General features: G+C 40.1%; 1 protein-coding gene across 1 annotated transcript in view; it reads left to right on the forward strand.

Annotated features, from left to right (window-relative positions):
• The first annotated feature begins 9640 nt into the window (after nt 1-9640).
• Nucleotides 9641-13544, forward strand: part of LOC122968833 (synaptic vesicle glycoprotein 2C-like) — a 55677-nt gene continuing 51773 nt past the window's right edge. The window contains exon 1 of the mRNA XM_044334330.1: nt 9641-9830. The gene's annotated coding sequence lies outside the window, so the exon portion shown is untranslated. The remainder of the gene's footprint in view (nt 9831-13544) is intronic.

Here is a 13544-nt window from a genome sequence, read left to right on the forward strand (position 1 = left end):
GAATTAGTCTAGACCAAAACCACAGCTAAAAGTAGAGTGAATATTGGACTTATATTCATCAGGTGGCCAGGAACGAGACTCCAAGTCAATTCTGATATTGCTCCATGTCTTCTGAATGTGTAAATAGGCAACTGTTTGCTAACATGTTCACCATATCAATTTTATATGGTGAAAATACAGCCAAGTATCCTAGGAATTCATATTGGACAAATCTGCACTTCACAATTTATGTCCAACGAAAGTGTTCAGTGCCAATGCAGGAGTGTAGTCTACAACTAATAGTGGCATTGCCAAGTAGCCAAAAAAATCAACAAATGTAGTTGTTTTTTTTAATGTAACTCCATATAGATTGATAGATTAATAATAGTTATGTTTCCTGAGGTGAGGTGACTTGTATCTTTGGTTTAATGGTATACAGTTGATATGAAAGTGTAATCAGATGTGTCTGGAAATGGCAGATGAGTACAATATGTTCTCTGCAACAGGAAATGCAGAGGAGTCAGGCACAGTATCAGTGATGAGACAATGTGATTAAAGACAAAAGCACAACACACATATATGGATGGACGGATTTGACTGGCCAGGTCCAGAATGGATAGACACGCACGAGAAAGAAGAGGAGGCTGAAATAGATTGCGTGGAAAAACAAGAGGTGGAGGAAGAGAAGAAGAAAAATTGAACATACAAATGAGTGGTACTAAGAATAGTCTTTCTTCCTTTTTTTCTTTCTACCTCTCCTCCTGTCTCCTCACCCAACCTCTGGTTGACAAGAGGGGGGAAAGCAATTAACATCCCTGTCACTATCCATCTATTATCCTCCATCCTAATGGAAGATGACAAATTATGGAGTACAATATGGGATGCCGTGGTCCACCTCCTACACCCTTCTGTGTGTGTGTGCAGGTGGGTGAAAGACAGAGAGATGGAGTGAATTGGGTAAAGTAGGTTCCTCCGTTCGCCCTGAAAGTGGTTCTATACTTCAGAAACTAGGCTTGTAGTATCAGAGGGGAATCCTAAGGGATTGAGACAGACATTAGCTTTCACTTTGGTGGTCACATTATATGTAACCTGTAACAACTAACTTACAATTAGCTTGGACATGAGCTTGACAGGGAATAAATGTCATAAATGACAGCTGGAGTGATGCTTCTGTGAGGTCTTCATGAGAACTTCAGTACATACAGTATAGTAGTAGTACCAAGATGTGTTCAGTCGTTGTTGTTGTTGTTTTTCAACCATGGGAGCCATAAGTACTGTAGTAGGGGACATAAAATGCTTTTTGTGATTTTCTGTATTGTATATATGGTTATAATGTTGGATGTTGGATTGTCAAAGTTCCAAAACTTGCGGTGAACATATGTAAAAATGCTGCCTTCAAGTCAAACGTCCAGGCTTCAGCTCCATTTGCAAAGTTACCTCTTCTTCCCCATTGAACTGACGTCAGATCCTTCACACATGCCCACAAATGACTGTCCATTGCACACACAAAGAAATTCACTGAAAACTGGAATATTTCAGTTTAATGTGGCTCAATGTCAGTGATGTAAATGTAAGCCAAAGTGTAGCCACGCCCACCTGTTGTAGCCACACCCACCAGCGGACTGAGCACTGTCCCTTTAAGTAAAAGACTTCATACAGAGCCTTTGTTGCTCAGTTTGTTGCTAAGGTTGTTGCTAAGGTTGTTCCAGGGGTTGTTCGCGTTGTCCACTTGCATATTTCAGATCAGATTCGGGCTCAAACAGGTATGGATAGTTTATATTTTGAGTAAAGACTGGGAAAAATTGGGGAATCTGACTGCTGTTTACGTAGCCTCCAGAGTTGGCAGATGACCGCTGAGGGGCAGCTTCGGAAATCCAGAAGAGAGTGGACTCATTGGGAGTAAGGCCTTAAAGAGAGAGGAGCTAAAACATCCTATTTCAGACAGAGGCTGACCTGAGGGACTACATAAAGGGCCAGTATAAAGCCTCTTTCACTCATAGGGTCCGATAAATGACTGGGATAGTAATCACTGCTAGTGATTTTCACTATTCATACATGCAGCCACATTCAGGAACATTTCCGTCTTGCGTCTTGTCACACACGCCATGGCAATGCCGAAATAGATGGGGCAAGGGACAGTCCAGCAGATGGTGGTCATGCAACACTTATGGATGCCAACCACCATAGAACTCAACAGAAGAAGAAGGAGTGGCGAGGCCAGATGTACGTCTATGTGGCGGAAGACGTCTCCTATTATTTTCAGGAACATGGCAGGCAAGAAGCTGTTTTTGTCCAGTGCCGATGTTCTTGTCATGTTTTTAATATTCAACAAGTTTGAGAGAGATTTTCCCTGAAATGTTACTAGGTCTTGAGGTGGTAAATTGATGGTACAGATTTCCCTGAATATTGATCCCATTGCTCCCATTCACACATGAGCCCATGCAGGAAATTGACTGCTTGTGTCAAAGAGGCTTACGACAAATAAGGAGAACTGTAAATCATGCAAAGATATTCCAGTAGAGCTCCAGAATAGAAATATAGACCTGGAAATGCATGGAATATGTCTTCTTTAATATAAGATATTTCACTGGTTGGTTCACCCAAATTACTGTAGATTATCCTGGATAATCATGAGTTCTTAATTCTTTAATTTTTTTAAAAATTCTTAAAAATGCTGTTTTTTAAATTTGTGAGCACCACAAATGACCCTCCATTGTATTTGGGTGGAGGCAGAAATCTCGGACACATATCTAAAAACTTTGGCAAATAAATAATCTGTATAAAAGTAACTGAGCAAAAATGCAAATGAATTTTTCTTGTAAATTGGATGAAAGAAAAGCTTTTCTGACTGTAAATCATGACTCCTCAGAGAGACAGATTCTCATTCTCTTTCAGCCGAATATCCTCATACTGTTGGGCATTTTATGTCCACCTCTCCAAACCAGCCTGGTGGAAAAATTGGTCACTTCCAATCTTTCAGATATCATTCTTCCCGGGTGACCAGGTACACATTTCTCCACCTCATAGTACTCATCTGACAAATGCTGCAGTCTCTGGCCATGTTCAGGACTCTGAATTTGTCAAACTTTTGGGAAATATGCTTATTCGCTTTCTTGCAGATAGTGAGATGAGAAGAACGATATGAATTTTGTACAAAAATATGACCACTAGTTCCAGCATGTAACTCCTTGGAAAACCACAACTTGTCATTTTCACATTTCTACCTGTGTATGCATTAAACAAAATTAGATACAACATGTTAATTTGTCAGTTTTAAAATGAATTGGTAGGTTAATTTTTTAAAATTGACTAGCTGTTCCCCCCTGCTTCCAGTCTTTATGCTAAGCTAAGATAACTCCTGGCTGTATTGAACAGATAGTTATGAGAGTGGTGTCGATCTTTTCATTTCACTCTTGGCCAGACAGTTAATAAGCTAATTTCTCAAAATGTCGAACTATTTACCTTTAAAGGTTTCTTTTCCTGAAGAACAGGCAGTTTTGCTTAACATCTTCCAGGTAGCTTATATCCCCCCACCTCTTCTGTTCATCACCATTGAGTTTTATATCTCCACATACATCTACGACTGGATGTTTCTGCACCTGAGGGATAAACCAAGTCAATGTTCATTCCTGTCCTAATAGAAGGGTCCACCTCAGCTTTACCTTAGGCAAACTGTGGTTCTTGGTGCGGACCACAAATGTTGTTTCTCATCTAGAGATCATCAACCTCCAGGCCTCCATCCCCTTCATCCCTCCTGGTTTTTCTCTCTATCTCTTTCCTTGTACTTAACATTAAGCATCTCTTTGGCTCCACATTGAGTGTGGACTTCACTCCAGAGGATCCTCTCCCCCAAGTTTCATGAATTACTGTTTGTATGGTATGTCATTCAGCTCTTCTCTATTCTCACGCAACCTCCTTCTAGTCCATAGGTCAACTCAATAACCTGAGAGTGATTACATGTTGTTTTGACTGATGGGTCCTGGCTATTCTGCCGCCCACACTTGCCTCATTGCATTAAGTTTCACATGACAACACTTACTCACACACGCACTTGACTGCATCTATACACCCACACACACTAACACACACACACACATCATTTGTGTTGCTTGTAATTAATACAAAAGCAGTTTGTTTGGAAAAGAGAGCCCCAGAGAGGGTATTTTTCCTCTTTTTTTTTTTAAATATAATCTTCCATTTGCTCCTGTGATGGGAAAAGAAAATGAAAAAAGAGAGATGGGGGGTGAAAGCCCTGGAGCTTTTTCCAGCATCATCAGGTTCATGTCATACTTTGTAGTTGATCCTTTTAATACTCGGAAAATAGCTGTACCTACATAGAGGGGAAACAAGAATGATAATGGTAAGATATTATAGTGAGATGATGGTAAGCAGTACAATAAAAGGAAATTCTAAATAATGTTTCATCTACTGATTGCTTTGTGCTTGCAGATTTTAAATTCTTTTATGCAATCAAATCACAATATAAAGTCACTCTAACAGGGAAGTGTCATAACACATAAATATGGTGATGTTAGCTTAAAAGCTCTGCAAAAAAAAAGCATCACGTAATAACCAGATCAAAGTGATAAAATACCAATTTGTTGGTTTAAAATCAGAAAAAGCAAAAGGACAAATCCTCAAACTCTCAGGCTTCTAAATTAGTGCTTGCGTCATTTTTTCCTCTAAGGAGCAAAATGACTTGACATTTTGGCATTTGCAGAAGGTTTGTAGACAAAAGTATCCACTCTCCTTGGGGTTTCGGAGACGTGACACATAAAAGATCATAGGGCAAAGGCAAATCGGGCTGTTTTCATTGAACTTTCCATGTTTGCGAAAATGAATATCAAAAATAGCATTTCCACTCGGTCACTGACTGTATTTATACTATCCTCCATTATGGTGCAGCTCACGTGTGGCTGCAGATCAAAAGCATTCATTCAGGTGTCCCTTGACACAGAAATCAACAGTGGTGTATTAAAGTATTATATGGTGCCACATTGAGGACACTATTATACTGAAGGGATCACAGTGACATGACTGAAACACCGAGATGAACATGATCACATTTCTAGTAGAACCACTTTGGCCTGCTTTTATCAGCAAGAGGCACTTTTCACACAGAATAAATCCTGGTGGTATTGGCTTTTTCTTCCTAAAGGGAACCTATCATGCTTTGTGATTTTCTGTTATTTTCTATACTGTTATAGTGTCGGATGTTAAGCATGATCAAAGTTCCAAAACGTGAGGTGAACGTATGGAAAAATGTGCCTTGCAAGTCAAAAGTCAGGGCTTCAGCCTGCTCTAAAAGCTTCATTTATAATGTTATCTCCATTTCCTCCTCGTCATGATGTCAGATTGTTTGTGCATGTCCACAACGACTGTCCGTTCTGTAGTCTTTGTTGCTAAGGTTGTTTGCGTCAATTCGCATATTTCGGATGGGTTTTGGGTTCCAACATGTACAGATGTATTTGAGAAGTTTCCATTTCAAGTAAGGAACAAGAAAAAGGAGCAAAATCCAACTATTGTTTGTTATGTAATCTGTGGAGTCAGCAGAAGCCCTCAGAAACTGACCAATCAGAACAGAGTAGACTCATCCGGCCTTAAAGAGACAGGAGCTAAAACGGCCTGTTTCAGACAGAGGCTGAACTGAGCTGCTGCATAAACGGCCAGTATAATATAAATAAGGAGTTTTTTTAAGCTGTATATCATGCAAAGATATTCCAGTAGAGCCCCAGAATATAAATATAGACCTGGAAATGTGCATGATATGTCCCCTTTAACTCTCCCTCTGTCTTTTAACTGATTTCCCCTCCTCTCATCCCTCCGCAGTCTCCTCATCTGCAACCCTTCACCCCTGTGTGTTAAGAAATGTAATTAACCTTGCTTTAACCTGCCAGGCTATTCCAGAGGCTATTTGTCTTGTTACTTAACACCACTCAACAGTATCTCAACCCTCACAAGCTCTTTTATGTAGCTTTATGAGAGGGTGGAAACAGAAGCCAGTCCACTTGTGATGTGTCGGGCTGAATGAACAGTTATATTCAGCATCTTTTCTATCTTACCGAAGGGGTTAAAATGACAGACGTTGAATGCTTTTCATCTAAAAGTTCATTCACTGCTGATATTATCATATCAAAACCAGTATAACTAAAGATTTCTTTATGTTAGTAGCTACCTGGAATAGAGTTTTTGTCCATTAGTTTGTGTGAGTCATCACTCTTTAAACATACTTACTCAGTAGTTTGGAAGTTATGGTAAAAACAAATAATTAACTACTACTTAAAATACATTTTTCAAAGGTGTGTGTGTGCAAAGTATGAGCCAGAAGATGAGCGAAGTGTGTAATTACAGGGAAAACAAAGCAGTGCATCCTGATTCATTCTAAAGCAGACCTTGCTAACAACCCCCCCTTTTGTTTTTTATGCATGAAATTATGCGCCCACCAGGGCGTATAATTAGAAATCAATTAAACTCCATATCACACATCCAACTAAATTGCTCGAAACAATTTTGCAGTATATTATCTAAGTGTACACCCCCCAAAGGCCATAATATTGAGAGGTTTGGAGATGACAAAAATGTCAAGTTCATCCATAAGTATTGGTTATATTCACAATGTGTTTGTTTGAATGCCATACATGCAGACATGCATAAAGTTCTATTTTTCATTTGTTTTTCATTGGTGAAGCAGTTGATTTTATACAGTTTTATACAATTAAACAAGCCTTACATAACACAGACAGACAGAGGGAAGGTTGTAAGTGTGAACTGAAGTTGATACTGTGTAAAAATATATGTGCAGGTGTGGTGTGCATGTTAGGAGTGAATGAGCGATGGGCAAAAACCAAAGACGTGGATCCTACAATTTCCATAATGCAACATGGTAGCATCTTTTCTCAGCAGTCCATTGGAATAACGTCTGTAATGGATTCATCTCACGATTTATAGTACCAGTCAAACGTTTGGACACACTTCCAACATTATATATACTGTAAAGTTGTTCAAATTAGCCCCACATCATGATTATGCTGCTTCCATGCTAATGCATCAGTGATAGTATTCCAATAATATACACAGTAATATGACTCTGAATGGTGCCACTTTGCACTTTCCAGTGAACAACTTTAAGGACATTTTGCCACTAATACTTCTGCACTTTTGTGTGTAAGTACATTTTGAATGCAAGACTTTTCCTTAAGTAAAAGATCTCAATTCTTCTTCAACCACTGTGGATGAATATTGTAGATTGATGATTGTGAAGCATGTCTGACTTTCATGCAGAAGACTGGAGTTTGTGTCCTGTCACAGACTTTTTCCCTAACTTTAACCAAATGCTGTGGGTGCTTGAATACAATAATAAAGTAGTTCTACTATCATTTTCTCATATTAGTTTTTATGAGTGGATATTGTATTGCAAGAGTGGCACCAGCCTCTAGCAACAGATGGCATGAGGCTGCAGTGTGGCTGCAGTAGAGTGTTTTTCCAAGTTCTGCAGCCTATTTACTATCATTTTACTTATCTTATTGTTATCATCCTTATATTGTCATATGTGCCATCATTTTTTTTGTTAATTCGCCAATTGCTACGTGCAGCAAGCCCATTTATTTTACTAGAGAGAGCCTGCACAGATTACAAAATCCTCTCCTCTTCATGTTGAACCTTAACAATAGGGCTTTGTTTTGTTAGACACAAGCACACAGAATTTAAAAATGTCTCTTTATCTTTCCTCTCTTGCTGTTTCTCTCCAGTATTATTCTCTACGGCTGCCCACTCACCTACCTGAATTCTGCGTTTGAGCATATTTGTGATTGATCTGAAGATTGTGGGTAAATGTTCATGAAAAGGAAAGAAAACAGAGACAATAACTATATGAAGATTTATGAGTTTGCATACTCAGGTCTTGATTTCTGACACCAAGAACAGAGCTCATGTTTTGTTAATGCAGGAGTAAATTATTGCCAGTTGAGTACTTTTGCGTTGTGCATATACAGTGTATGTGTACGTGTGTGTGTGCAGGCATGACCCGCTATGTGTGTGTGTGTGTTTGGTTTTCATTCATTTCAACCCTCAAATTAAACAACAGCTGCTGGATAGAAATGCAAATGTGTCTGCATTTTTATTTGACTGAGTGAGAGGGACGTCCTTCCAGGCTTCCTTCCTCGCTCCTTGAGAATTCTCTGGTAATGGTTATTTCTGTGAGCGGAGAAGAGTGCTCATTCACTGGAGTTCATAATGGCCCCTCTCTAGCCATGCAGAATAGGATGGGTTTTTTGGGGATTGCTTACTGTCTCTGCCCAGACGTCCGCATTGAACTTGAGCCTGAAACTTTATTTGGGAGTAATTTGGTGCTGACTGACACCCTTCAAAAAGTGCAAATATAAAGAGTTCAGATATGCAAGGAAACATGCATACACACATACAATTGTGCACTTCTCATGCACAAATATGGGTTAATGATAAAAAAAAATATGAAGGAAAGGCAAGTGGGCAAAACTGACATTTTACCAGCTGACATACAAGCTTTTTATTCATTAAAAAATAAAAAAAATTCTAAGTAGCTTTTATATCACATGAAAATGAAAAAACTTCAACCTAATAAAACACTCCCGATTGCCTTAAAATTTGTGATTTGGCTGCAATACTATTCAATAGTTTGGTGAAATACTCCCGAACTGACACAATAATGTCAGTTGCACATCTGTATCTATCTAAAGTTTGCAAATATTAGCCACCATAAGCTAACGGTAGGTAAGGCTGAAGCAGGAAAACAACTGAGAAATGTTGCATTTTATTGTTAATAAGTTCATATTTTTGTTATTTCTCATTTGAAATGTTACACACTCTTTAACGTAACTCTTTCAGTGAACATGTGGACATGTGTTGAGCTGAATCCATTTATCTTTTCAGTGTCAGGCCAAAAATCTAATATTTGCACCACGTATATTTATCTGCCTCTAAAACTAGACAGCTTGATATATTTAGAGATCCAGACATAATACTGAAACTTGCCCAACACTATTTGTCATTTCTAACAGGGATGTAGATATGTCTAAATCGCCTTATTGTTCTAATTTTCATCATTGGAGTGATTTCTTGCACCAGAGGAAGCAAAAATGTTTTTTTGGAGTGTGGAGATTGATAAAGTAGCCACACATCAAATTTTATAGGTTCAGACAGTTATTATCGTAATTGCTTTGTAAGATGATGAGGTCATTTGAAATCATATCCTGCTTAGAATCAATTAAGGTGATACAGTAGATATGGGTTTTAAGGTGTAATTGATACATTGATAACACAGCCTACTGTGGGTGATTTGGTTTCATTAAACTGGGCTTTAGGATTTTTAAGACTATTAGGTTCCAAGTTGACAGTGCAGATCCAGTAAACTTCTTCCCGGGAGCCACATTTCAGCCTTCACACCTGCTCTTCTTCCTCCTCCTCATCAACAACAAGTCTGTGATTCTGTCATCCATCCTGCATCATCGAACCTACGCAAAACACTGATGTTCATACGGAAATACTCACTATTCTCCGTAGGATACGAGCCTACTATTGATTTCAGTCTGCCTATTACTCTACCTCCCCCCCGTCCTCCCTTCTCTCTCTCTCTCTTCCTCCCTCCCTCCTCCTCCTCCCATCACACTCACGCTTCCCACCTCTCTCAGCCTCTCTCGTCTTTCTTGGACTGCAGCAGAGGAACCGCTGCATCGAAGAAGACAAGGAACAAGAAATCAACGGCGCGATGCTTTCTACAGTCTCTGCTGCTGCTGTGTAGAGAAGCAAATCGGGGGGAAACGGACACTTCAGACTCATCGAGCTTTTGCTACGATGCATCTGCTGCTGTCTACATGGTGAGAATTTTTAATCTTTTTTCTTTTGTAAATGTGCCAAACTATAACTTCATCCTTCCTTTACCTTTTAGTGCAACACAGATGGAATCATTTACACGCATTTCTGGATCATTTCATATGCAAAATGGAAATAGGACATAATGATGAGATGGTGCTTTAAAATGCAGTGCTGTTTTTTTTTTTTTTTTTTTTTTTTTGACAATAAAATTATCAATAAGCAGCCTGTGCGCATGATTGACAGAAAAGTTAGGGAACTTTCTGAGTTGTCCATCTTGACGCGTGCTTGGAATAACAAATTGGCACCACATGAACTATATTTGATCAGAATATTTCTTAATGATGTTAAATCAGAGCATATTCTAAGACATGAAGATGATTTATTCCCATATATTCTTTTGGCAAAGTTTTTTTTTTATGAAATGCAGAAAAAAAGGATTGTGTGCGTCTTCAATACAAATTTGCCAGCATTGTACAGTGACTTTTCGGATGTGGTGGTGGTGGTGGTGGTGGTGGGTGGAGGGGGGGTGATGGAGGTGGAGGTGGAGGTGGGGGTGCTGCTTTACTGACGTGATCAGTGTGGTCATGGAAAGATGAGTTAGTAACGTTACACACACACACACACACACGCACGCACGGAGGAGGCAACCCCGAGCTTTCCCGTCCGCCGAGCGCGCACATGAAGGCAGAGTGAATCTGCAGTGAGCTGCGCAGAGAGAGAGAGAGAGAGAGAGAGGGAGAGAGGGAAAAAGAGAGAGAGAGAGAGAACAGCTCCATCCATTACTCAGGAGGAGTCAATGCTCGATGCAGTGTGGGGACAGTCACCTAACTGTATACAGCTCCACTGTGCCGCCGCCTCGCAAGGGTGGATTGATTCCCAGGCAGCAGGACAGCCCGAAATCTAATTATGGGACGCGACTTGCGTCAAAAGGCTGCGTGGTGATTGATGTCCCTTCATGTACGTGGTCTGTGGGCTGTGCTCAGCCTGTGGAGCCACTGTGCAGCCCGCATCAGCAGTAGTAAACGGTGCAAGAGGAACAAAGAGGAGGAAAGTGACATGAGTTTTGCATTAAGCTCTCCCTGGGAAGTTTAATTGGATCAAATATGTAGAGATTCTGTCCAGGTGTTTGCTTCAAGGCAACTCTCTGACTGGATAATGGTTTTGTTTGAATAGATATTTGTCAAACACCCAAGTCAGTAAATTAATGTTTGCTTTAGCCCTGTATACCTTACGGTTTGCTTCAGCTGCAGCAGATGACAGTCCAGGCACCTATTCAGTATGTTTAAGCATTTTCTTTTGTGTGTTATCTCAGCCTCATTTATATTTGGTAACTGGACACAAAAGAGGGTTTGTGGCTGGTTCTACACCACATGTCACCGTGAGGGCCAGGGCAGAGAGTCAGGATGCAATCTGTCTGCCAATCACTAGCCTGGAAAGAGGAGAGAGGGTAACATCATCAAGCCAGTCAAATGTGCAAACGTACCGAAAAAAAGATGGTTGCGCAGGACTGAGCACATGGAGTTTTAATGGCAATGCAGTCAAGAATTGCCCCCCACAATTCCCACCAGTGTAGAATGAATGAATGGCTGTATAGTAGTCTGTACGTTGCTCTTTGCGACTCCTCAACTGTACGCTAAATAGGATTCAGTTTTCCGTTGTACATGCCAGCAAAGGTTACACCAGTAGAGGTGTAACAATAGTTTGACCCACAGTTGCTGATCGTTAGATGAGAAAATTGATACCAGTCTCATAGGCTATCTGGTGTTTCAGGCCAAGAAACAGTTCTGCACAAAACCCTTGTTGTCTTTACACAGAGGACATACAGTACAGTACAATGTCTTGCAGAAGGTGAAGCAAATTTTGCATATAAAGTCAATGAAAAGATGCAAGTAGATTTGCCAAGAGTGGTGTGAATTGACACAAATATGCTATCTATTCCATAAACAGGTGGACAGAAATAACAGAAAGAACCAGAGTTTTGGTAAATTCTGAGTTAAGTCAGAGGCTGAACTGAGCACAAATACACAGACACGGTTGGTGCGTCCATTGCTAACTACCTTTGTTGGTATTTTTGGTTGTTTGGGGCAAATAACCGGTACAGTGGTCAAATGCAAGCGAATGAGAGGAGGCAAAAAATGGCTTCATGTTCTGTGTGAACACACTTTAAAAGATAGTAAGTGGGTTTTATAACCTTTCGGACAATCCAGGCTAGCTGTTTTCCGCTGTTTCCAGTCTTTATGCTAAGCTAAGCTAACTGGCTACTGGTGGGAGCTTCATATTTACCGTTGTGAGATGTGACTGGTATCAATCTGTGTATTTCCCAAAATATTGAGCTATTTATTCCTTAACAAAAAATGGGAACTTTTCCAGTGCAATAAATAGAAAAAGGAAAAAAAAAATCACACTTTTCTGTAAACAAAAAACACCATCGGCAAAATATAAAAATACTGAAAAGACAGACAGACACACACTCACACATACACACAGTTTCCATCAGTAGGGCATCCACCCAGGGACCCCCACAGCAGCTGGCCAAGCTCCAGCAGTCGGTAAACCCTCACAGCCATCATTATATACAAGCAATCAGGCAGCTCTGTGTGTGTGTGTGTGTGTGTGCGCACATCAGGAGGAGAACCCAAATTAAATGCTGTGTTGTTTGGTAGTTCCCTTTGCGGCCTTTGTTAATATATGAATTTATGTATTTCTGCTCTTCACTTGCGTTCAGTGGATCTCGGAGCTGTGTGGCATGATTTTGCTGTATAATGTAGTGTGTGTTCATTACTTTAATCTGAACCTCCACTCCGCTGCTCCCCCGGCAGTCATGCTGCTTCAACAGCCTCCCGAGGACGCGTGTTTAAACTGCTTGTTCATCAGCCTGGTTCCCCTTTTGGGAAAGCAGAGCCTATGCTTCAAGTGCCTAAAAAAGTTTAATTCTAGATGTTTGAGAGTACATTCAAGTTAGTGCAGGAAGTCTTCAGACCTGCAGTCAATTGTAAAAATCACTTACGTCCATATCTGTGACCTCAGCACTTAGTATCTACTGGGTACTAACATTGTGTCATCTGTGCCAGCCTCAGGAAAAAAAGTCTAAACTTGAGTTTTTTCACCTGTTTTCCAGCAGTGGGTTTGCATCATGCTCTTGATTTCAAGGATGTGTGAAATCAACCTGGGATGACAAAATGTTTACCCAGAGCAAAGCTTAATGTTTAAATCCAATTTTTCCACAGATTGCGTGAAGTTTTCCAGTAATGTAGCTACAAACACGACTAAGCTTTTCTTTTTTTCAGCGTACATGCTGCGTATTACGTCTACTGCCTCGGCTTTACTGTTCGCATATTTCAGATCGGATTTCGGCTCTAACATGTATGGAAGTACTTGAGAAGCTTATAGTGCGAGTACGTAACAGAAAGAGTAGCGAAATCTGAATATTATTGTGTGTTTACGTAGCCTCTGGAGCCAATCAGAACAGAGTGGGCTCATTTGGAGGGGGGGGGCTTAAAGAGACAGGAACTAAAACAACCTGTTTCAGACAGAGGCTGAACTGAGGGGCTGCATAAAGGGTCAGTATTCATAGAGAGTTTTTTGAACTGTAAATCATGCAAAGATTTTCCAGTATATAAATATAAATATAGACCTGGAAACATGCATGTTATGTCCTCTTTAATGCTCAAGGTTGGTTGCACTTTTTTGAAGATGTTAAATCAAGGGAAAATAAC

The sequence above is a fragment of the Thunnus albacares genome, chromosome 18 (genome assembly GCF_914725855.1).
Source record: "Thunnus albacares chromosome 18, fThuAlb1.1, whole genome shotgun sequence".
Classification (NCBI taxonomy): Eukaryota; Metazoa; Chordata; class Actinopteri; order Scombriformes; family Scombridae; genus Thunnus; species Thunnus albacares.